The sequence below is a fragment of the Ammospiza caudacuta genome, chromosome 4 (genome assembly GCF_027887145.1).
Source record: "Ammospiza caudacuta isolate bAmmCau1 chromosome 4, bAmmCau1.pri, whole genome shotgun sequence".
Taxonomy (NCBI): Eukaryota; Metazoa; Chordata; class Aves; order Passeriformes; family Passerellidae; genus Ammospiza; species Ammospiza caudacuta.
Genome location: NC_080596.1, coordinates 16,526,769 through 16,549,446, shown reverse-complemented (window position 1 = coordinate 16,549,446; position 22,678 = coordinate 16,526,769). Strand labels below are relative to the sequence as shown.

Genomic DNA, 22,678 nt, shown 5'->3' with positions numbered 1-22,678 from the left:
GGTCTAGGTGCTGAGGTGTCTTGTAGCTGGAAGTACCTCTCTTGAATTGTAAGCTTTTGCCTTATAGTTTTGCAAGATTGTTGGTCTAGTTTCATCTCCTGTTAATAACTGGAGTAAAATCAAGTGCTCTGTTACTTTGGCAGCATCACTAGCTGCTTGCTGCACCTAAAATGATGGGAGCTGTTGATGTAATTGATTATGTACTTTGGCAAATCAACCCAGGGTAGAAAAGGAGTTGTGAGCTCTTGGATGATGCTGGGTGGGGGAGACCAGTGCTCAAACCAGTGCTGCTGGTTGGTTTTGCGTGTAAAAGAACTTTGTGTGGTGATTGTTTGTCGTTAGAACAAAGGAGAATATTTTTTGTCAGGTATTCCATCTCCATATGGGAAGCAAGTGTGGTGGGAAGCCGAAAGGGGTGAGGGATGGCACAAGGAATGAGGCAGGAAGGTAGGTGTGATTCCTCAGCTGGTCAAGGACTGGCTGGGCTGTTCCCATGGCAACAGAGCTCTGTGCTCTCCTTAGGCAGCTGCTGATTACACTTTGAATTTTATTTGCATTCATGAGGAGTATAAAAGGACTGAGGTAAAGAATTAAAAAAGCAATAAGAGGATAAAAGACCTTTCAATAAGTGTTCCTTAGAAGCTTTAATTAAAAAAGTAGAAGGAGGAGGAGGGAAGAAGACAGAGATGGAATGTGATGGCAAAATTTTAGAAATTTTTATTAAATAGGTGAGTTACTGTTTCAAGAAGTATTGGAATGATTAGTAACATCCCTGTGAACTTCTTATATTTCATAGCTTTATACCATGTAAAACTAGATTTTTCATTATAGGGAAGAATATTGTTCTTCAGTATAAAAAATTCAATCTAAAACTGTATTTAAGTGAAATGTTTGCATTATGTTAAGACATCAGGAGCCACCATTCCTGGCAGTTTTCAAGAAACAACTGAATGTGGCACTCAGTGCCATGGTCTGGTTGACAAGGTGGCGATCAGTCAAAGCCTGGTCTTGAATATCTTGGAGGTCTTTCCCAGCCTAACTGATTCTTTGAGTCTGTGATCTTGGGCTTTTCAGACCTGACTTGACATTTCATAGGGCTGCTCTGGTCATGGCTGTCATCCTCTGTTTTATTGTGTATCATATTTTTTTTATCAATGATCACAAATTTCTGTATAGCACATGTCAAGTATATACTGTGTTTGTTATGCCCATGTTAAGAGGAAAATGCCACCACTGAGATTCAGAAAATATTGTAGTCTCCTCTTCCACCCTTAATTATTGGTGGGCAATTTAGTCAAATTTCTGATGCCACTGAAAAAAAATACACAATTTGGCATTTCAGATATACTTTGGAACAAGTAACCACGATTTTTTTTTACATTCCTTCTACTAAAATAAGATTTTACAAATAGAGTCCAACAGTAGTCAAACAAAAAGATAGGGAGGTTGTTGATAGGAAAAGTGCTGCAGTTTTCATGACACTTAATCTGTTTCTATATCATTACTGACACCAAGTTAGACAATTGCAAAATATTGCATAATACAATAATACAGCTAGATAATATATTTGTTATTGCTGAAGTGTTACAGGATTTGTCACACCCAAAGCTAGAAACATGACTCTAAACAGCTGCTTTGTCCAATTTCTATCTGCTTTTCTCTCTGGAGTCTAGCCAAATACTTTGCAGATTGTAGCCACTTTGATAGCCACATGTGCCATGGATCAGACTGAAGTGACACCAGCAAAGTAGGACAGTTCTCCTTCTGAATCAAACACCTGTGGAGAAATAGTTGGTTATGCAGAGAGGCAGCCTGTGAATATCCACACAGAAGAAGAGAAATTTGGGACTTTGTACCCATACTTGGCCCCAAGCTGGATGCTGCTTACAGTCTTCTGTGTATTTCTAGCCTGCTCTGTATTCAGTAAGCACTGTCTGTTCAAAGGAAGAGCTGGTTATGGGTAAGTTCATGAGGGTGAAGAGAGTTGTGCTGTTTGATGGTGTGATCATGGCTAAGTTGTGGTACATGGAGCGCCTGGAGTGGGTCCAGCAGAGGGCAACAAAGATGATGAGAGGACTGGAGCATTTTTCTAACAAGGGAAGGCTGAGGTGTCAAAGAGGATGGCTCAGTTCCAGAAACACTTTCTGTTAAAATTTGTTTATGGATTGAATCACCTTCTGCCTTTAACATTAACTGCCCAAGCCTTTAAGCTAAGATAACTTGATTTGTTGTAGACATATTACCCATTTAATGTCTCTTTCCCTTCTCCAGTAGTATTTGGGGGTTTGATCTTGGAAGGTTTCATGTTGTTTTGTTTTTTGTTTTTTTTTTTTAATTGAAATACTTGGCTGTCTATTATGTCAAAAGATGATTTAAACTTTAAAAGGATACGCAGCAGGAAATACTGAAGAAAATAGATATTGAGATGATGAGTGAGAAAAAGCTCTATAGAATATCATTTTTCACTGCTGAAACTTATTAGTGGTGTGGAAGAGATCTGTGGTGAGATCTGTGATCTGTAGTAGAAAATGTCAGAATTCAGTTTAAGTGAGATTTGTTACAAATACACATGATGAACATGAATGTTTACTGCCAGTGAGCTGTGGTAAATAGTGGCTGAGCAGTGGAACAGATTGCCCAGAGAAGTTATGGATTCTCCCTCCCTGGACATATTCAAGAACCGTCTGGATGCAATCCTGTGCCATGTGCTCTGTGCAGGGTGACCCTGCTGGAGCAGGGAGTTTCGACCAGATGACACACTGTGGTGCCTTCCAACCTGACCCATTCTGTGATTCTGTGCCTGCCAGTTAAGCTAAAGAAAAAACAGAGATTGCCTTAAAAATAAGGCATTTCAATAAAGGTTTCCCATTGCTGGATAAGGAATCTCTTAGTGTACTAATTTCTGGAGCGAACAAAGATGTTTTCTGTGCTTTAAATGAATTGAAATTGATATGGTCTAAATTATTTGAGATGTACACTTGCATGCATGAATGTGATAAAAATAACCAAATAGAGCACATAAATGCTTGAGTAATGCATGTTGTAATTGTAACGCCTGGCTCAAGCACTTACAAAATGATTGCAATATATATGAACGGAAGGACATATTTTTAAATTTGTGGCCAAAATGGACTGCAGTCAAATTTGAGCTAGCTAAAGCATTTGGAAAAAGTTCAGGTAGTTGGCAAGCCATAAGCTGGCTGTTAATGAATGCAGGATTTACTGCCATCTTCTTCTGGACATGGGGATGGTTCCTTCTGCACTTTGATTTTTGTGAATTTTTTTGATAATATGTATGTTTACTTGGTTATATTCCTCTCAGCTCCCCCACACCCAAAATCTGTTTTTAAAAGAAAACTATTTGTCTGTTATTCTGGCAAGGAATCTATTGCATTTTGTCACATCTTGGTGGGTGTGGTGGGCTGTTTGAGAAATGCATTTTCATGAGAGCTAGTATGTCTTGGCTTGGCAGCATTTTTTTTTTAAATTTCATTTCTTATAGCCTAGATGTTATGAGAATATATAATCTAGATAACCCTTCTCCTAGGAAATCACTTGTTCTGAGAAGTGAACATTTCTCATGTGTTGTATAAGTGGGACATTTTGACAAATCATTGCATATGATGAACAAGGTTCTCCCTGACATCTGCAAGTCATTGGCAAGCCCCAGCCCTGGAGATCTCTGGTTCCAACAGTCCCCCCTACCCCAAGCTGGCAAATGTGATGTAGTAGGAAACTAATGCCTCTACCAGAGCAGCTTGCACTTAAATTATAATGGATTGATTGGCCTGCACTCAGGCCAACTACCATTCTCATGAGTTGCTGTTTTGTGGGTTTTGCCCAGATGATCTAATAGAGCATTTGTAACTAATAAGCATTTACATTAATTTTGTTCTCAGTTTGTTTTCCCCCTCTTTTAAGCTAAAAATCAATGCAGCTTTCTGATTTTTTTTTTTAAGAGATGCAATATTTCTGCTCTTGATTTTCTCTGTGAGAAGGCTACTATGGTGTCTGTGGTCAAACATCAGTCACTGTTTCCTACAGAGAAGATTTTGCTCCTGAAGTCAGGTTTGGCACATCATGGCCAGCCACATCACAGAGCCAGTGAGTGAGCAAGAGCAGTCACTGCCCCTGTTTGCTCTGCAGGGGGATGTTATCTAGAGGGAAAGCCTTGGCACGTCACTTCTCTTTGGTACCAAAAATAATTTATAACTAGGAGACCAATTTCTCTATTCACTCCTGGCTAAAACAACACAGTGTCTTGTGTATGTGTTTTGGGTTTGGGGTTGTTTTTTTGACAGCTTCTTAGCACTTTCCAGCTGATGATTCGCACAGATCCCCTATTCCAGGCTGTTTAGCCAACGTGATGGCTCTTGGGTAGCTGCTGATGGGGGCTGTCATCATGATCTGACATTTCCTTAGTGGAGCTAACAGGAAGGCTGCTTCTGTAAAGGCCATGAAATTTGGGGCCCCCTGCTTGCTTTCCTTGCAAATCTGAAAATATTGATTCCTCTAAAGCCTCTCAACAAATGCCAAAGAGAGTGGGGAAAAATAAATTAACATTTTCTTCCCTGCTCCACTTTTTTCTTATCTCTGTTTCTCTCAGCCTGCTGAAGTTGTTTAGATGTGTGGGTTTTTAACAAACATTCCCTTTATAAGTTCCCGATAGAGATGTTACGAAGCAGTAAGTGTGCCAATACCTTGCAGACATTTAAGCAATCATTATAAAAAAATAAAAATCAAGATGGATTTCTGATTCTTTTTTGTAAGTTTTTTTTAGTAAATGCATTTAGACTAGGGACGTGCCCAAACAACTAAGTAAAAATATTCCTTGTGCCAGGGTTTGTTTTGGAAGCAGGAAAAAAAGGTGCTGTTCTGAGATTTGGTATCTAGGCTTGCTTTTGATGAGAGAAGGATGACAAAGAAGTGAGGTGACAAGAACGTTGTAATTAAATGTGACAGTTTAAAGATGATCTGAAGGGTTAGATCTTATTCAATGACTCAGCAACCTGAAAGAGCCTGAGTGTAGTAAGTGAGGAGGAAAGCAACCTTGATGTTATTATCCCCTGCTTCCTGAGGGATAACCAGGAGTGATGAAGCCTCTCTGTTAGGATTAGAAGCAGTTTTACCTCCAGCAATCTAATATGATTCTCCTGATGCTACACAGTGCTTTACTTAACCTCAAAGTACTGAGCAGTATATCCCAGCTGATACAGAGCAGTACTATCAGGTAGGTTTACTAGTTCTCTTATCATCCTAGTTAGTGTAATTGGATAAGGCAGCTTTCCCCCAGGAAAAATGGTACCAAGGAAAAAGAGGGCAAATGAAAGCACAGTGGATTTTTTTGAACAATTCCATAGCAGTGTGCAGCTCCATTTGCTTATGCTAGCTTTGAAATTGCCCCAGTTTATCCACTTAGAAGAAATTAATTACTGCCAATGGAAATAGTGATGGTTTTACATTATATGTAAAAGCTGAGCTATTGTGGATGCTCCAGCAGAGCTTATTTAAAAATTATGCAGGCCCACAATGGATTCTTTTTGCCCCAAAGTAGCCTGGCTGGCTAACATGTTGGAATGATGTAAAATATTTGGTTTTCTGTTTATATTTTCAGGGATTTTTTTGTTTCCCCTCATCTTAGATAAGTGCCATGAATATTTTTTCTAGTTTATTGCAGGATGACCCTGGTTCAGTCTTTCATTATTGCAGCATTTTCAGTCTAGAAAAATACATACTTACTGATCCTTTTAGCTTTGTTCTTGTTCTCCTGCACTCTTTCAGTAAATATAGAAAAGATTTGAAGTTTTTTGTAGTTTTAATGTTTTTGACAGCAAATCTTTTAGCTGTATTGGTGTTGTTCAGATGCAAAGCAATAGAAATTACTGAAATCTCAAAAATGTAGGTGAGGTAAATTGTCTCCCATGCAAGTCTAAGTTCAGTATCTGTTATCACTGTCTCATTAATAAAGCTCTGTGTGCTCATTTGTGGTCCCTGCTTAAAAGCATGTCCATCTCATAAAATGCAGAAGCCAAGAAATTTCAGTTCAGCAAGGGATAAAAGCATAGCAGATTTAGAGGAAGTATGGAATAGATTCCTGTAACTACCTAAAGTGAGGCTTTTCATGTATACATTTTTTTTCCCTAATTAGTGTGGCATGAAGTGTGCCTAGTTTCTGTAAGAGGTTTTTATGGTGTGGGAAGAAAATCTTTGAAGATTTTATTTTGAGATATAATCCTTAAAGTATTGCTGGGGTGGGTGGTGTTTGTTTTGGTTGTTGTCGTGGTTTTTTTTGGGGGGTGGGGCATTTTTTGTTTGGATTGCAATTTTTTCTTATATTTAGACAGGTTTTTATTTGGTTTGTTTTTAATTTGTATAACAAAGTGAGACTTCTTAGACAACTCCTCATCAGTGTACTCTCTCTGGCATTCTAGAAAATGGCCAAATACTGTTTAAACATCAAATCCTGTTGTGCTTGCTTTGATTTTATATTATTACCAACCCTAAACTAAGTAAATTAAATAATACTCATCTGTCTTTCAAAATCTGTGTAAAGTATCACCATAGGAATCTCTATGCTGCTGGATTTGAAGATTGTCTATCTGTTGGGTTTTGAGCATGGATTTCAGACGCACAGTTGTGCTTCCTTTCCTTTAAGATGCTTGCTGGTTATATCTTCCATAGATCTTCTCAGCAGCCTACTGAAGACTGCCTGGATAATGTGGGATTTCATGCCTCTGCGCAAATAGACTTCATGGTTTGCTGAAAAGAAGATATTAAAAGAATGAAATAAGAAAAAAAAAAAAAAAAAACATAGGCCAGAGGTATCTGCTGTATCCAAAGCATAATGGTTTGTCTGAAGTTGTTGTAAGAAGTAGCAAGAAAGATGGGAGTCTAAATATGCCGAATTTCTAAAATAGGGTATTTTCTGTTTTTACATGATAGCTGAGTGATTTGTGCACACAGTCAGGATATAGGAGGCACAAATTCATTTCTGCCTCAGAGGATTTCAACTTATATCTCTCATAATCAGAAGGACAAAGTGTCTGATGGGAGAAGAGCAGGCTGCGGGACCCCTGGGTTGCAGCCCATGATCCATTACGTGTGTGAGCAGCCTATGCAAAGTGGAGTGGTCAGAGAGGCAGACTGGGGCTTCACTACCCAGAATAATCCAGGGTCTCATGAGGTGGTGGTGTTAAGTAAAGAGGAAAACTGGGTTCAAATCCTCTATGTCCTGAACAACGGCTTCAATTGCTGTGTGTTGATTATGTGTGTACGGATTTCCAGTGGTGAGTCTCTCCAAGTAAATAGGCCCACAAAAACTGTTTTAATAATTAAAGAAAAATTTTTCCCAGTACTGCAGGCCCTCATCAAGTATCTGCTTTTGTGGCAAGGGCTTATCACATAAAGGCACAGCACTTTACCCATTTGCTCTACCACTGTACTAAAGGGAGACATTTATGTGAATAGATAGATGTGAAGCAATTTAATTCAGGAATTTGAAGATCTCAGCAGCCCTCTGAATGAAAAGCTGGTGACCTTTGCTTGCAGAGGCAACTGCTGGTCAGAGTTATGTAGAAGTCCTGCCTTAAGTCTTTTAAAATACTGTCTAACACAATAGTTAAAATCCTACAGTAGACTGTCTATTCTTAGTGTTTCACCCGTCCTGCCTGGAACAACTCTAGTGATTATGATGGACTTAGCAAAAAAAATGTAATCAAGGCTTTACTTTCAATTCCATATTCTGTTATATAACCCTAAACATATCTGTATTGATTGACCAGAATCGGTAAAATTAATAATACAGTAGTTATGAGCTCAAAGTCTCCTTCTTTTAATATTATAGTACAGAGAAAATGGGAGGATACTAAGTAAACATCTAACCACAGTGTGCCTGCATTGGACTGGTTGGACTTTTGTTCCCTGTAACTCAGATTGCTATGGGTATATGCTAGCTTAGTTCAACTTTTAAGAGCTATTCTCTAGTTTGTTTAAATTCTGACAGTTTATAGTGCATCTTGCAGGGACCCATTACTGTCATGCCACCTTGGAAAACCAAGTGGAACTGGATTTGGAAGTTGTGTAGTGAAAACAATAAAATCCAGACAGCTGGAGTGACCCTTGGCTAGGGTTTAAAATGAATGTGTATGGAAAAGTGGCTTTTAGTTATTAATGGCAAAGACAAACAAAAAGTGATCTTTGCCAGCCAACAGTTCCTCCTGCTCCTCCACAGCTGTCTGCTTCCTCAGGGCTGTGCTGTCTGTCTTTTTGTGGAATTTTCCCTGATCTAGTTTGTCCAGGCTTACCAAACATCATAGGGACATGCTGTTTGAAAATCCCCTCATTTGAAGTAGTCAGGTTTCTGATTTGCAGAATTGCTAATCCTCCTCCAACTGAGGGAAAGTGGTCGCAGCCTGTGTTTTGAACAGTTGCCCTATTAATTTTATCATTCTTCCTGTTCTATAAAATGTATTATTTTGTCTGATCTATTTTTCAAAACAAAAGTTCTGGTAACAACTCCATTTGCAGAGGTATCTATTAAAAATGAGACAATGGTATCAGTCCACCAAAACAGCATTATGTGCTATAGTCTTCTTTGTGAAAGGAGAGTAGTTCCTAACTCTGCAGCAGGATATGCAAGTGTGAATCCATGAGCCTGTGCCAGCTCCTATTAGCAGCAAAAAGACAAGAACCCAAGGCAATGGGCAGTTTACATATTCTGCAGCCAGAGGAGCTTCTATTTCTGTTATACTCCCAGGTATAGAGAAAAAAATTAGCATGTGGAGAAAGCTGTCCTTTAGCTGTGAGAAACATGTGAAACAGCAGCATTTCAGCGTGTGATTACAAAGCCGTGGCATGTGCTAGGTTTGGAATTGTACCTCAGTGGTACAGCTGTGGTCTGCCAAACTTGCTTGTTTGTTGTTTTTGAGAAACAGCTGGATTGGGTTCTAGAATGGGTAACAGAAGAGGCTTGACGACTGCAGCCCCCTGAAACTTCCTGCCACCTCAAAGAGCTTTTATGGTACATTTCATTGTCGTTCTCCAATGAAATCCTCAAATCTTTTGGTGGTAGACTTGGACACCTTCCCAAGAATGTGTACTTAGAAATAAAAAGGAACTGATCTGCCAGGTTCCTGCATGGAAGTTGATCCAGAGGACTTTACTGTAAATCCCAGTGTAAGCAGGGGAATATGGGTATAGGTGATTGTCTTTATGGGAAAGATCAAGAATGAGGGAAACACGAGTTCCATGGTGAAACCATGGCTCAAATTTTGTTCCACTGGGGAGGGCGGGTGCCCATGGGCCCAGGAGGCTGAAGCACATCAGTTAGGTCTGTTCAAGGCGCTGTACCTGCTTCTCCTTTGCAGAAAAAGGATTTCTTGGAGAAGCAAGACCTTTCAAAAAGGAGTTGGGCTAAGGGATACTGGTCATGCCAGTCCTGGAAGGCATGCCCAAGTAATTTAAAAGGAATTGTAATCACAATTTTAGCTTGTCCCCAAAACCTCAGCTCCTTGGATGCTTTAAGTGCCAATTGGCAAAAAGCAGTAGAAGAAAAAATTGAGCCAATAGGAAAAAGTGTTACTGGAAGAAGCTTTTGGAAAAATCACTTTAAACAGGACTTCTACTGCATTTCCTCGGCTGTCCTTATTTTTCAAATATATGAAGTTTGAGAATAGGGCTGGGTTGTGCTTTTGTTTTCATTTTGTTTGTTAGTTGTGGGTTTGTGGAATTTTTTTTCATGTTTTAAATACTCTGCAAGTTCCTGATGTTTGCAAACTTAAGAGATGCATGAAGATACAAGGCTTACTCTTTGCCATTCTTTATTTGACATCCCTGGATTTTAACAATGATTAGTTTTGCCTCTAGAAATGACTGTGATACAGAGAATAGGAGGATTTCCTTTTTCCCCTTCCTGCTCTGTCTCACCTTTTGTTGCTTACTTTGGGAAGTGTGGTATTTTGACAATCCTCATGCGTGTGCAAATCACCTTATTCCATATTAAGCATGAGCAATTTGACATTGCTCATCTGCCTTCATACAAAATAACAAGGAATGAAAGCTGCATTTAATTCATACATCAACTTAAGGCTAAAAAAGGCTTTAATTTTCTATTATGGGGAAAAAGACACTGGATTTTTGGGCATCCCTTGCACTAATGCTAAACATTTGCTTTACAAAGCAGTGACCTTGGACATTTTCTGTGATTGGTTGTCTTAATGACTTAGAAGTGTAGGCAACTTTCATAAATGATAGAGACTATGTTATTCAAGTTGAAGTATGTGTTTTTCTCTTGGTTTTGTGTTTGGTCCATGCGTCTTGTCACAGAATATTTTTGTGCATGAGAAGTTGGAGCCAGTCGTGTCATATTTTCTGTGCATAGATACTTATTTGTGTGCATGGGTGCTACTGACAGACCAAATAAGAAAATGCATGCATCTAACTGCTAGGAAAAAAAATATCTCCAGTGTATTCACTACATTGCAATTAAAAAATAAGCTGTTATCAAAGGCAGCAAGGGGAAGAGAATGAAAGAAAAATACTGGCTAACGAACAGTTCCTTAGCACATAACGGTATAAAATTCCCCTGCTCACAAAGGAAGATAATTGACTGCATAAAACTTGAGAAATGGAAGAACGGGCTTGGCTCTCTCCTCACTAATTCCTAAGTGAAAATCAGCCATAACTCTTCTAAGTCAGAAAACTTCACACCTTTCAAAACTGGTGAATTGAGATCAGGGCTATTTGCTAAGCTGAAGTCTCCTGTTTTATCCAAGTTCTGCAGAAATAGACTTGCAGACAAAGGAATAATGTATTAGAATTATGCAAACTCATGTGTTAAAATGAATTTTGAATTTATTTACTCTTGACAGCTAGTCATCTGTAATGAAATTTCTAAAAACTGACCTTCTTTATTTTTTCCTGTGGAACAGCTCTTGCAATACAATAATGGGAGGCAGTGGGAAAGGTAGGCAATGTTTGTGCTTTGGCCAGGCCAATGGCACAAAGACCATGTAGGCTTTGCTACAACATTCTTGGCAGTGCTTATGTGACTTAAGAAAATCCTGCCCTACTCAGTCCTAAGGAAGCCTTTCTGAAATGTCAGCTTTTTTTTTTTTGTTGTTGCATGCACAGGACTCAAACATCAAAGAGGCATTTGGAGTGCCACTTCCCTTGTGAAGGGACCAGAGTTTTACTTGGCAGAATAAGAGGGTTTTATAACTCCAGTTCTTCAGATGTGCTGCTTAGTGTGTTATGTCCCTCAGATCTTGTGGTAAAATGTAAATAACCCTTCTTCCTTGTTTTTTATGAAGTATTGGACATGCTGGAATGAAAATAGTACTTTTTATGTCAGTTCTTTGGTTTTGCCTCTTGTGCTTCCCCACAAACGATACCTGTAGTACGGCAGATCATAAGGTGTGTGGCAATCTGGTTTATTGCCATTTTCTGGGCATCCCTGCAAGCTATGCCAGCTAAATGCATGGAAAAAGCAAGTCAAAGGGAATGACACTATGTGCAATCCACAACTAGGAGCTCCTAATATAGACAGTAAGCCTGGTTCCCCTCTTTCATATCCAGTAGTGACAGAACAAGTCTGTTGCTACTTGAGAGGTAATACCAATGCAAAATGACTAAAGACGAATCCTGTCGTGGAGTCAATACTTTTGTTTTGAGGAATTATTGTGGCAGCATCAAAGAGCTGGAGAAAAAAACCCATTGCAGTAAATACATGAAGTGCTGCACCACAGGAGCAAAGTCTTCAGTGGAAAAATAGACTTGCTGCTATCTGAAGCAACACAGTGAGCACTGGTGCTTAGATCCAATAGCAATTAAAAGATTTTAAGAGATCTAGCAAGAAAATGGTAATTTCCATTTCAGGGAAAAGCTAGTGAGCAGACTCAGCAGTCCTACTGCTTCACTCCACATGGTGCTCCTGCACGTGGCACTGCTGTCTTGTGCTGTATAGCCCGGCAAAACAACTTCTGCTCCAGCTTTGGAAGCTGAGACCAATTTTTTTTTTTCACTTTCTACATGGTTTTGTGTTTGTCAGGGAGAGATACAATTTTAAAATGCTTCTTTAAAGGCAAAGGAAAGATTTGCCTCTGATTCCAAATAGGACTTGTGTCAATTGATTTCTAATAGTTCATTAAGCATGGTTTTTGTTGGACATGTCTCTCCAGTGTCAGAAGTGGGTTTTTGTGGAGGGATAGAATGTAAGATATAGTGCAGAAGGCAGTCTCACACCTGTGGAGTTGCAGCTGTACTAATCACCAAAGATTAGGAACAGGCCTGCCCTTAACAGGCCACAGCTGTGTCCAGTAAGAAGACGAGTGCTACAAAAGAGTGGGGTAGCTGGGTGAGGAGAGAGTTGGAGTTTGTTGGCTGTGTGGTGAAGAGAGATGGAGTTAATTGGTTGTGCTGTGAAGAAGGAAGAGTCAGTCCTGTGAGGAGTTGTCCATGAGAAATCACCGAGAAGATAGGGAACTTTTGAAATACGATGACAACAGGTTTTAAATTTCATTTCAATCCTGTTTTTCCATGATGTGAATGGTTTAGAACAACTGCTGGTTTCAATTACAGTTAAGTGTTTAGTGTTACTCAAATGGTCCTTATTGAAAATGTATATTTTCCATTTTGGAGTTATGCAAGTTTCTTTTTCTGTGACATTGGAAAAAGTCAAGAGAAAAGAAAAGCTTCATTACCTTCTTTTCCTGGCATCTCTTGCAGCCATTACAGTCAAAGCAATCTCAGTAAAAGGTTACAACTGGCACTAAAGGAACACTGCACCATTATTATTCCTGGAGTAAGAAAGCAAAAATAGACTCTCAGACTTAGGCACATTTTGTCTTCTCTCTCCTTTTCTTCACATGGTGAAGCTGCTGCCAAGCCCAGCTGCTGCTTTGTCTGTAACATGCACCAAGTTGATATTTCCCCAGTGCCCTTTTGGCTGACGCATCTGTCAATGCATTGGCTATTTGCACTTCAGCAGATACAGTACAGTATCACTGTCACTGTCCCCCTTGCTGTATCTTCTGCTCTCCTCCATTACTCCCGCACAGCAGCAACCTCCTTCCTGATATCTAAATGGATTTATTACTCCCCAGCTGCACATCATACCGTCTCATCACTTACTAGCATTTCACATCCTTCTCTATTACCTCAAAGCTGATGTCATCCCTCGTTATATTCCTTTATTGTTGTTGCTTCCAAAGTCCTTTGTTCCTTTTTTTGCTCTCCCCATGCCTTTCACCAGTACTGTTTTAACTCTTCTTATCTTCACTATGTCAGCATTGCACCCTCAACTCTTTGTCAATGCGTTGTTCTGGATTTCTAGGTCTTGCATACTTGTTAGTGATTCTCTGGCTTATCTGGTGTTGCAAGAACCAATCACACTGCACATCAGGTATGAAAGAAACCATATTGAGACTGTTTTTAAGTAATATGAGCAAAGATGCTGGAGTCCTCTGACATGAGTATTTATATCTTTTTCCAAAACTCATGATCATGAGCTCAGGAGTTGAATTATCCATGCACAGTTCCAGCCTGTCCCCCCCTACCTCAATACCTTACAATTTCCCTTCTGTTGAACTCTCTTCTGTAGTTTTCCTTGCAAAATGTTTACTTCTTTATTGAATACTTCTGCTTATAACGCGTTCTCCATGTCTGCTGGCACTTTGTGTTATACATCAATACTTCGTATGTGACCTACAGCCCTGCTTTCCTTTTCCAGATTTACTCTCCATTAACTACATACTTGTATCTCAGTATTTTCTCATAATCAACAGTGGTCTTGCTTTGGGGCCACTGTGGATGTGCAAGTCTTTGTCACTTAATTCTGTTTTGTAGGTTGCCTTGCCCTCCTTCAAAATCTTTAGTTTTTATAAAGCATTGTTACATCGGGCTCAGAACATAAAATGCTTTCAATGGCACACTAATGCACAAAACAAACAATGAAAAATTTCAACAAAGAACTTTATTTTCAGCTTTTTTGCTTGTTTGAGCTTGGCACAGAAAACAATTTTCTTGTCTTGCTTTTTGACCTTGGGCAAGAAACTCCTATTGCCACATCTGGGGTTTTTTATTCTCTGAAATAGAGATGAAGATGCTGAGCATCTTTGCAAAGCATCTTCAGAGCTGCAAATAAAAAATAAAAGTTTAAGGTAGTTGATTTTTTTTTATTCTTATCATGCTTGTTTTCCTGTGTGTCAGTCAGTGAAACAAGCAGAATGTCTATTCTTAGCAGATAATAATGGTGATAGTTGTTTTGACTCATCTGAGGTTTTCTTGAGTGGCTAAGTTGCTAATGGAACTCATGCTCTGAACTCCTACAGACTTCTCAGTTTTTTCACAGCCGTGTTTTTTTTTTGCAACTGATGTACCACCTCCCTTGCTTTCTGCTTGTTCTCATACAATGTTCTTTATCTTGATGTAGAGTCTGTTTCCCTTTTTTTGTCAAATGCAAGATGTGGCGTTTGTATTGTTTGCTCTTGAGTTGCTCTGTTTGATTCACTCATCTGGAAGAACTGGCTCCCTTTTTTTTGTTGTTGTTGTTTGTTTGTTTCATTTTATTTTTGTTGTTTGGAGGGTTTCTTTTGAGAAATAAATGTATACCTTTTTCAGCTTGGGAAATACACTGTCTGCAATGCCACATTAAAAGAGTGAAATAGTTGCTTAGCTGTCCCCATAGCAGAACATTCCCTAAGTATTTGCTGTTTGCGCTGCAGGAAAGCAAGCTCTCCCAGATTACTTTTCACAGATTTCTTTTGGTTTGGGGGATGGTCTGATTTTGAGCAGTGTTGCTCAGTAATATCTTTGCTTGGAAGGATGCCAGGCTCATCCAGGGCAGCACAGGCAGCTCTTCCCATTGTAGGGCTTCCAATTAAACTAATGCTACCAGCTGTGTGTTCTTTTGTCTGCCCTGGACTGGGCTGTGGTATTGTGCTTCCCACTGTATCTCTCCAGCAGAGCCTGTTGTCTCCATATTAATAGTTTGGGCAAGAGAAGGGGGGCTATGAAGCATTTCAGAAAAGAGAGGAGATGTAAAGGAGCTCTGGTGATGTGAGTTATTCTCAGAAATGGGCCTTCTAACCTTGAAAAATTGGGTGTGGGGAACTCAAGTGTAATCTCTTTCATTTAGATCATGCAAAAGCATTTCAAAAAGGTGTCAAAGTATCATAATCACCGAAGCATAAGGGAAATCAGACTACTAATCCCAAATTAGTCATGCAACAATCTTCAGATTCTCAGTCCAGTGTCAGGTTCTCTAGATTTTGATTCTGGGCATTGGAAGCAACAGGGTGAAGAAGGAGGGGGGAAAAATAAAAATGAAAAAAGAAGAGATGGATGAGGTGACATGAAGAGGAAAAAAAAAAGTTGTTTTGCCTGTCTGGAGCAGATTCGAAGGAGAGGAGAACTGGCAAGGGGAGGATGAAAGCCAATGCTCTCTGATGCTCAGGGCAGGAAAAATCAGATAGGAAAGAAAGTTAGACCCAAGACAGAAAGGATGGAAGGCAAAAAATTGTAAGACAGTCTGATTCACAGGGGGCAAAGAAAGTGTAATTTTTGTCAAATGTAATAAAGTTCAGTGTTTTATCCTCTTAACAAGAAAATTACCCTGTTTTCTTTTGAGCGGGTTCAAAAAATGATAAATGCTGATGCTCAAGGTTTTAACAGATTTTGTTGTTGGTGTTTCTTTCCCCCCCAGCACTTCTACACAGACTTCCAGAGAATACAGAATTATAGTAAATCCCTGTGATTTTATCAGGATGCTATCTTCTGATAAAATTACATTTAATTTTATATTAAGCTGCTTTAAGACTCAGCCTTATTGTTTCCATATAATTGCTGCTAAGCAGCAATTGTCTGCTGTGCAGCAGGCAAGCTTGATATTGAAAGGGTATCAGAGACTATGTGCTGCCTAGTAACACTTCAAACAGCTGGTTAAGGAAATAAAAACTCCAGAAACAGTGCAAGGGTGAAGGAACAGAGTAAGAGATGGAGTTGTCATTGTACACCGAGGAAATATGTCCTTCATAAATTAGGTAATCAAGTGGAATCTAGCACTGGAAATGGGACGTTTTGATTTTGCTGAATGGATGAATGGAAATTGCTCATGCAACACTTTGAGCAAGGATGCTGGCAGTAGATGAGATTTGGCTTGTGTCGGTGGGAGTTCAGCACAAATTAAAGAGAATATTTTGGAGGCATTCTTGGAATCTATGTCTGTGTTTCCTTGCATTTATTTTCCAATAGGCTGCATTACCTTTGCAGACAGACATCCCAGTTGAGATGCCAGGACTCAAGAGGTCAGTTTTGTGATGTGTATCTAGGCTTTTCTCCAGTGAATGTCACTGCCTAGCCTTAATTGATTTTAAATTTCTTTCCGTGCCCCTTTTCACATCTTAGCCCACTTTTCAAACCTTTCTACAACAGTGCTGCCTGGCGCAGCCTCCTTTTTCCAAATCTATCAATACTACATCCTCTTTTGACGTATCAACCATAGGCACTCTGAAAACATCCTGTGCATTTTGGGGAGTATATTCAGGTTTACATCCTAACAGACATGGCATATAGAGCCACTCTTCAGCTGAAGATTTGTGCCCGTGTAACTTCTTTAAAGTGGGGGAGTGGTTCTAAATGTTTTTTAAAATGTTCAGGCTTCTTGAAAAGCTGAGAACCATCATTTGCCTGAGACAAAGCCTGAGTGCAACTGTTGAGTGCCAGGTAAAAACCGGATTTAAAAACCATAGGAAGTTATGCTGCTGTTTTTCTGCATGATGTGCTAGCCTGGCAAGACACGTATCCTCTTTGCGCATCTGTAGAATCAAATGGAAGAGCTAAAGGTTGGCAAGCAGGAAAAAGTAAATAAATCAGGATGCTTGTCCAAAAAGAGAACTTGTGGAGCCTTCTTTCTGTGTGGTGGCCTTTGTAAGCTGTAGTTCTTTCAGGCGCTCTAACTGAATCCTGCAAGCCATGGCATCAAAATACCTTTCATGTATAAATCTTGCTTCCCTCCAAATCTGGGAGACTTGTAGCTAATTTTTTTCAAGGCTCAGATTATTTATTGCATTTTAATGTGATGGATTTAACTCTACCATAGTTGGCAAAGCTTATATACAGGAAGATATCTGACCCAAAAAAGGCTCTCAAATGCTTTTTAATATTGAAAGTTCCAAAAGTCGTTGTGGTGTTTTGTGCAACAGAGATGCAAATGTGCTTTCTGGTAATAGTTTTAGATATCAGAAGTTTGGATTATTTTTCCCAAACAAAGAAATCCCAAGGCTTAGAAAGCACAGCTGCTAAGGCTCAAACACAAGTTTGTTTTACAGTCAGGACAAACTAAAATCCCTTAAAGGTTAATTACAAGTGAATTTAAAATACTGTTAGTCAGAATTGTGTATAATGTAGTGGCAGGAGGGAAATTTTTACTAACGTTTACAGAGAAGATGTAAATGAAGTGGAATTCTCTAACCTTATCTAAAAAAGAAACAGGATAGACTGTTATCTGCATTGCAGAGGAGAATATTCTTTAAAATCCAGTCAGTAATTTCCCCTCCCCCCACTTTATCCTTATTTCTTTCTGAAGGGTTTTCAGGATATATTAAAAATGTGCTGTCATTCTTCTAGAAATAATTCAGCTCTAAGTCTGGGATGAACCATTGTGTTATGAAGGAAAAATAATTTGCAAGAGCAGAATTGCCATCCAAAAGTGACTAAAAGGATTTATTAGGAATTTGAGACCAATCTCACTTGATCATGGATCTCAATCACATTTCATTCTACTTCTTGCATCTGAGATTGTGAACACCAAACAGAAAGACCTGTAGTTTATCTGTTTAAACTTCTTGTCACTTGTCATGGCTGTTTTCTTGTGAATATATTATCTTTCTGCAATGTACTCATGGGTGGTTTGGGGAACATTTAAAGGTGACAAAGACAAAAAAGGCATGCATTTTGGGAGGGAGCGGAACATCACAGTGAAAGAAATGCAGATTTTAACCTTATTCCTTACCCTTTGCAACAGAGAATTTGTATGCTATGATCCCTCAGTTTTCATCAGCACCCTGAAGCTCAGAAAGGACTTGAGGAGCAGCCAACAGCATATTTTCAAAATGAACAAGAAATAATAGCGTATATTTCCAAAGCTACATAGAAGCTGCCTAATATGCATTTCTAAGGGCTCGGGTATTTTGACCCTTGGATCAGATGTGTATCCTGGTTTGAATGTGGATTAACACAAATAGGGACAGTGACTTTCTGGAATGCTTTAATAAATCCATTAGTGCTCTCTTCATTACTACTGTATGGAGAAAACCTGAGGCTCCTATGGGTTAGGTTTTTTTCCCTGCCCTCTGACCAAAGTCTGTGTTCCTGGCCATTTGGATGAGATGGAGAATAAATCTGAGTATTCTTCAAGGGAACCTGGGATTCTTCTGGTGGTTAATTGTACAGGCTCCAAAAGAGTAAAAAAAAAATCTTTCTGTGGAAAGACTGTATTCACCTTAAGCAGAAATCAAAGGAAAGCAAATTTTGCCCAACTGTATGGAACCCTCCTGGTGACAAAGTCCTTAGAGCATTTTCAAAACATAGAGCAGATGCACAGGGTAACAAACTGTTTATAGTCTCCATCCCATATCAGAGATCTCAGTCAAGAGAGGTTTTCTTCCCCAGATTCACATTCAGATAAATAGCTTGGAGGCATTACACTACACGGGTAATGTGGAAAACATCCAGAAGCACTGAGATTGAAATTATGTCAGCTTGGAAGAGGACATCCAGCGGAATGACGCTGAGGTGTGTGGCTGGCCCATGGGACCATGATTCTGGGAACAGCGTTCAGAGCTAATTTTTGTTCACTCAGCATCATCTCAGTCAAACACTGCTGCTTTTCTGGAAGGAGCCTGGTAGTTTCTAAATTACAGAAGCTTAAAAGAAACGTAGAATACATGTGTGGTTATTTAAAGGGATCCTACCCACTATTTATGCACAGAATTTAGCATTTTCAAAAACATAGTGTTAAGAGTTGCTCTGACTTTGTTTAACAACCAATTTAAGTGGGAGCAAAATTGGACTGCTAGCCAAGTCTCTAGAGATCCTACACTATTTTTTCAGTTTGGCTCATCAGTTCACAGTAGATGAGGATGATGTGTTGTGATTTACTATTAGAAGAACATGGGAGAAATAAAAAAGAAAATTCTCACTTTCATAGCAATAGTTGAAACTCAGTAGTCCCTTTTTTTTTTTTGGTGCATCTTATTTATCCCTACATCTGTTTTTAACTTGCTCTTATTTATAGATTTTTTGGGGTGTTTTCTTTCTACATTACAGCACGTAGTAGTTATTTAAGGACCAACCATTCTTTCCATTTTAGAGAGAACTCATTTTAGGGACACATTTGTTACCATGGCCATTTAAATTCTGCTTTTTCTGCTTTGCTGGAAATGCTTGTACATGCTGATAGCCTAGATGTAAATTATTTATTTCCAATTCAATTGGTTGTGCTCTTTATTTAAAAAAAAAAATAGCACACTAGCCACAAAATTACGGTTTTTTATTTTCTTTACATGCCTGCCAAACTAGCAAGAGTTTTTACTCTGAAAGATTGTTTATTTGTTACTGGCAATTGGCCCACCGGTGTTGAAAATTCAGAAACTTTGCATTTTGAAAAAAGACCAAGATAAGCTGGAGAGTTAAACATAATGCTGAGTACATGCCAGCATGCTGTATATATATAAAATGGTGAAGCATTTCAAGTCATCTTACTGATATTCTTCTTATTCTCTCTATGAAATGTTGAAAATAATGTGATCAGTTATATTCCTTTAGCTGGTGAAGATGCAGTTGTTAAGAACATCTGCTACATGGTGATTAGAAGAGTGAACTATTATTTGGACAACTTCTGTTTAAATGTAGCCTATAGTTTGAATCAATATTTTAGAAACACTATTACTGAACTTCTGCTCTTCCTTTGTTAAATTTGTGATGGAGCTGTGTACAGGTCCATCTGAGTGTGGCATTTCTACAGGGCATGACTGAGGACTCTATAGACACAGCAATATTTTTTATTTCTCTACTTGATGGTAAACTAATATTCCTTGATCATATTGGCAGTAGACTAAACACCAGCTTGAAAATACAACCAACCAAGGAGGTTGTAGTAAATTAAATTTCAACAGAGTTTTGAATGCCAAGATAGCATTCAAGTGTGTGTGTATATATATATATATATATATATATATATATATATATATATGTATGAGTATGTGGGTTTTTTAACATAGATGGGGCAAAACAAAACTTGGATATTTCAGCCTTGGGGAAGGAAATGCAACCAAGATCTCAAATATGTTTGAACTATAGCTTTTAGTCCATTGGTAAGATGCAATTGAAAGATTTGGAGCACTAGGAGCAGGATTTAGTAGAGCTGGTGTTACTGAGGGAGGAAAAAGGCTTGAGAAAGTACATAGACCTCAATCTTGTGCTTTTTACCAATGAACTCTTCTACTGGAGACAACAAAAGTTCTTCTTGGCTGAGAAATATTTCAATGTCATACATGATATTTTACATAATACATAGGCTTTACTTTGTATGTGTTTATACTGCAGAAACTATATTTCTGCTCAAAGAATAATCCTGTCAGTCTGACTCAGAGGTGAACTCTCAATTCAGGCACTGATTTTCTAGAAAAAGCTCCCTCTGAGATATTGTCCCTTCTCCAGCAGCTAATCTGTGTATTAACTAGCCTCTAAGAGTGCAGGAGTAAGGTCTATTTTAGCATAATTAAGTGCACATTGTCCCAATTCAGCCAGCACAATTCTCATAAGCATATCATGGAAGAAAGAGAGACCCAGGCAACTTCAGTCCAGAGGCTGTTGTAACAAATGTGATGCAGTGTTAAGGGAGAAGACTTTCATCCTTCATTCAGTTTGTTTGCCAGTATTAAGATTTGGTCCTGTGGAGCTGAATGTTCCATGCTGTTTTCTTCCTCTTCATGTTTCAATAACAATTTTCATAAAAAAAGCATATGTCCCACTCCATGGCATTACAGGGAGTGGTTATCGAGAGTCTGAAAGTGTGCCTGGAAATTTAGACATTTTCAAGCAATTTCTAGAATGCATTTTGACATGGCTCTATTTTTAAAAGTCAGGCTTCATTGACTGGTGGGTCACACCACATATTTTATCTGAACAAGTGACATCAGAGGCAAAAACCTTAATGTTTTGTTGAATTAGGCTTTTGAAAAATCTAATATTTATTTTTTTCATATCAATTATATCAATATCTAGCAATATATCAACAGAAAATAGTTTTTTTTTCTCAAGCCATGGCACTCTCACTGGGATATGCAACCTAGATATTGCAGCCCTTGGTACAGGAAAACCAAATAAAGAAAGAGATTCAGCATGTCCCTAAAAATTTAACTTGACACGCCTTTTATCTTTGATTAAAGTGATGAGGAAGGACTGTAACAAGCAGCATGAAAGATGAGTAGTTATTAAGATTGTTTTGAAATGTTCCAAATTTTAGAAACTTGTGAAATACCAATAATTTTTTTGTCCCATTATCAATTATATTGATACTTTCCTGAAGAAGGATAGTTGAAATTATCAAAAATGCATTACCTTTAACCTAAAGTACAGAATCTGAGCTGTATTCAGAGTGTGTAACAGAGAGAACACTTTATCCTAAGCCAAAACACTTTGAAAGCTCTGTGTGGGAATGCTCTGTCTCTCCCATATTTATCTGCATGATGGAATTCAGAAGGGCTCCAAGGGACAAAGCCTCAGCAGCAGCATCAGTAGGGCCTGGAAATACACCCTTGTATGTTCCAGATCTCTCTCTCTCAATGAAAATAGTGTTCTGGCTTTAGGAGACAGCGGTTCTCAGCACTGCTGACTTCTGGTGCTGTCCTTTGGCTTCTAAGTCAATCTCTATATGGGCCTGATATGGAACTCCATTCCTCACACTGCAAATATTCCCATTGAGATCAATAGGTGTGTTTGCAAAGTAACATATTAATCACTGTGAGTAAGAGCCATATGATGTGAGACAACAGGTCTGGCACTAAAATATGTTTTTATATTTTCAGGTGAATATATTCTCACATGTGGGTTTCTTGTTTTGGCTTGCACCTGTTGTGTGAGCAGAATAGTCCTGCAGAAGAAATAATTGTACAGTTTAGTATTAGATGTTCATATGTAAACACATATTGGTTTTACCATCCCATTACTCATTTACATGTGTGAATGCAGGTTAACTGCTTGTGTAACCTTGCCAGTGAAAATTTGACTATTTCAAAATTTAGCCTTGGTTGTGTTCTGGAGAATTATGCTACAAGTCCATGTTATTTCTTCATTCAAGCTCTCCAGCCTTTCAGAAACACAGTATAAACACATGACTCTGATTCACAGGGTAACCCTTCAAAATTGCAGACATAATGATTATAAATTTCTTTGATATTTAGTGATTGCATCAACTTTGTTCATGATAAACACCATTTTATTAATGTGGATGTTACTGGTGTTGTACTTAAGGCTGTCTACTGTAACTAATAGGACCATTAGTTAGTCTTAAGGTGTTCTATTTTGCAGTCAACTTCATGTCTTAAAGAGATGAGGAAAGTAAATGTATAGAAACTGTTCACTGAATTTTGAAAGCATTTTGCTACTTATAAGACTAGCT

The 22,678-nt window shown here is 38.6% G+C and overlaps 1 protein-coding gene across 2 annotated transcripts in view; it reads left to right on the top strand.

The window, feature by feature from the left end:
• GRID2 (glutamate ionotropic receptor delta type subunit 2) overlaps positions 1-22,678 on the top strand; it is a 677,452-nt gene that overhangs the window by 373,095 nt on the left and 281,679 nt on the right. The gene's annotated exons all lie outside the window — the stretch shown is intronic.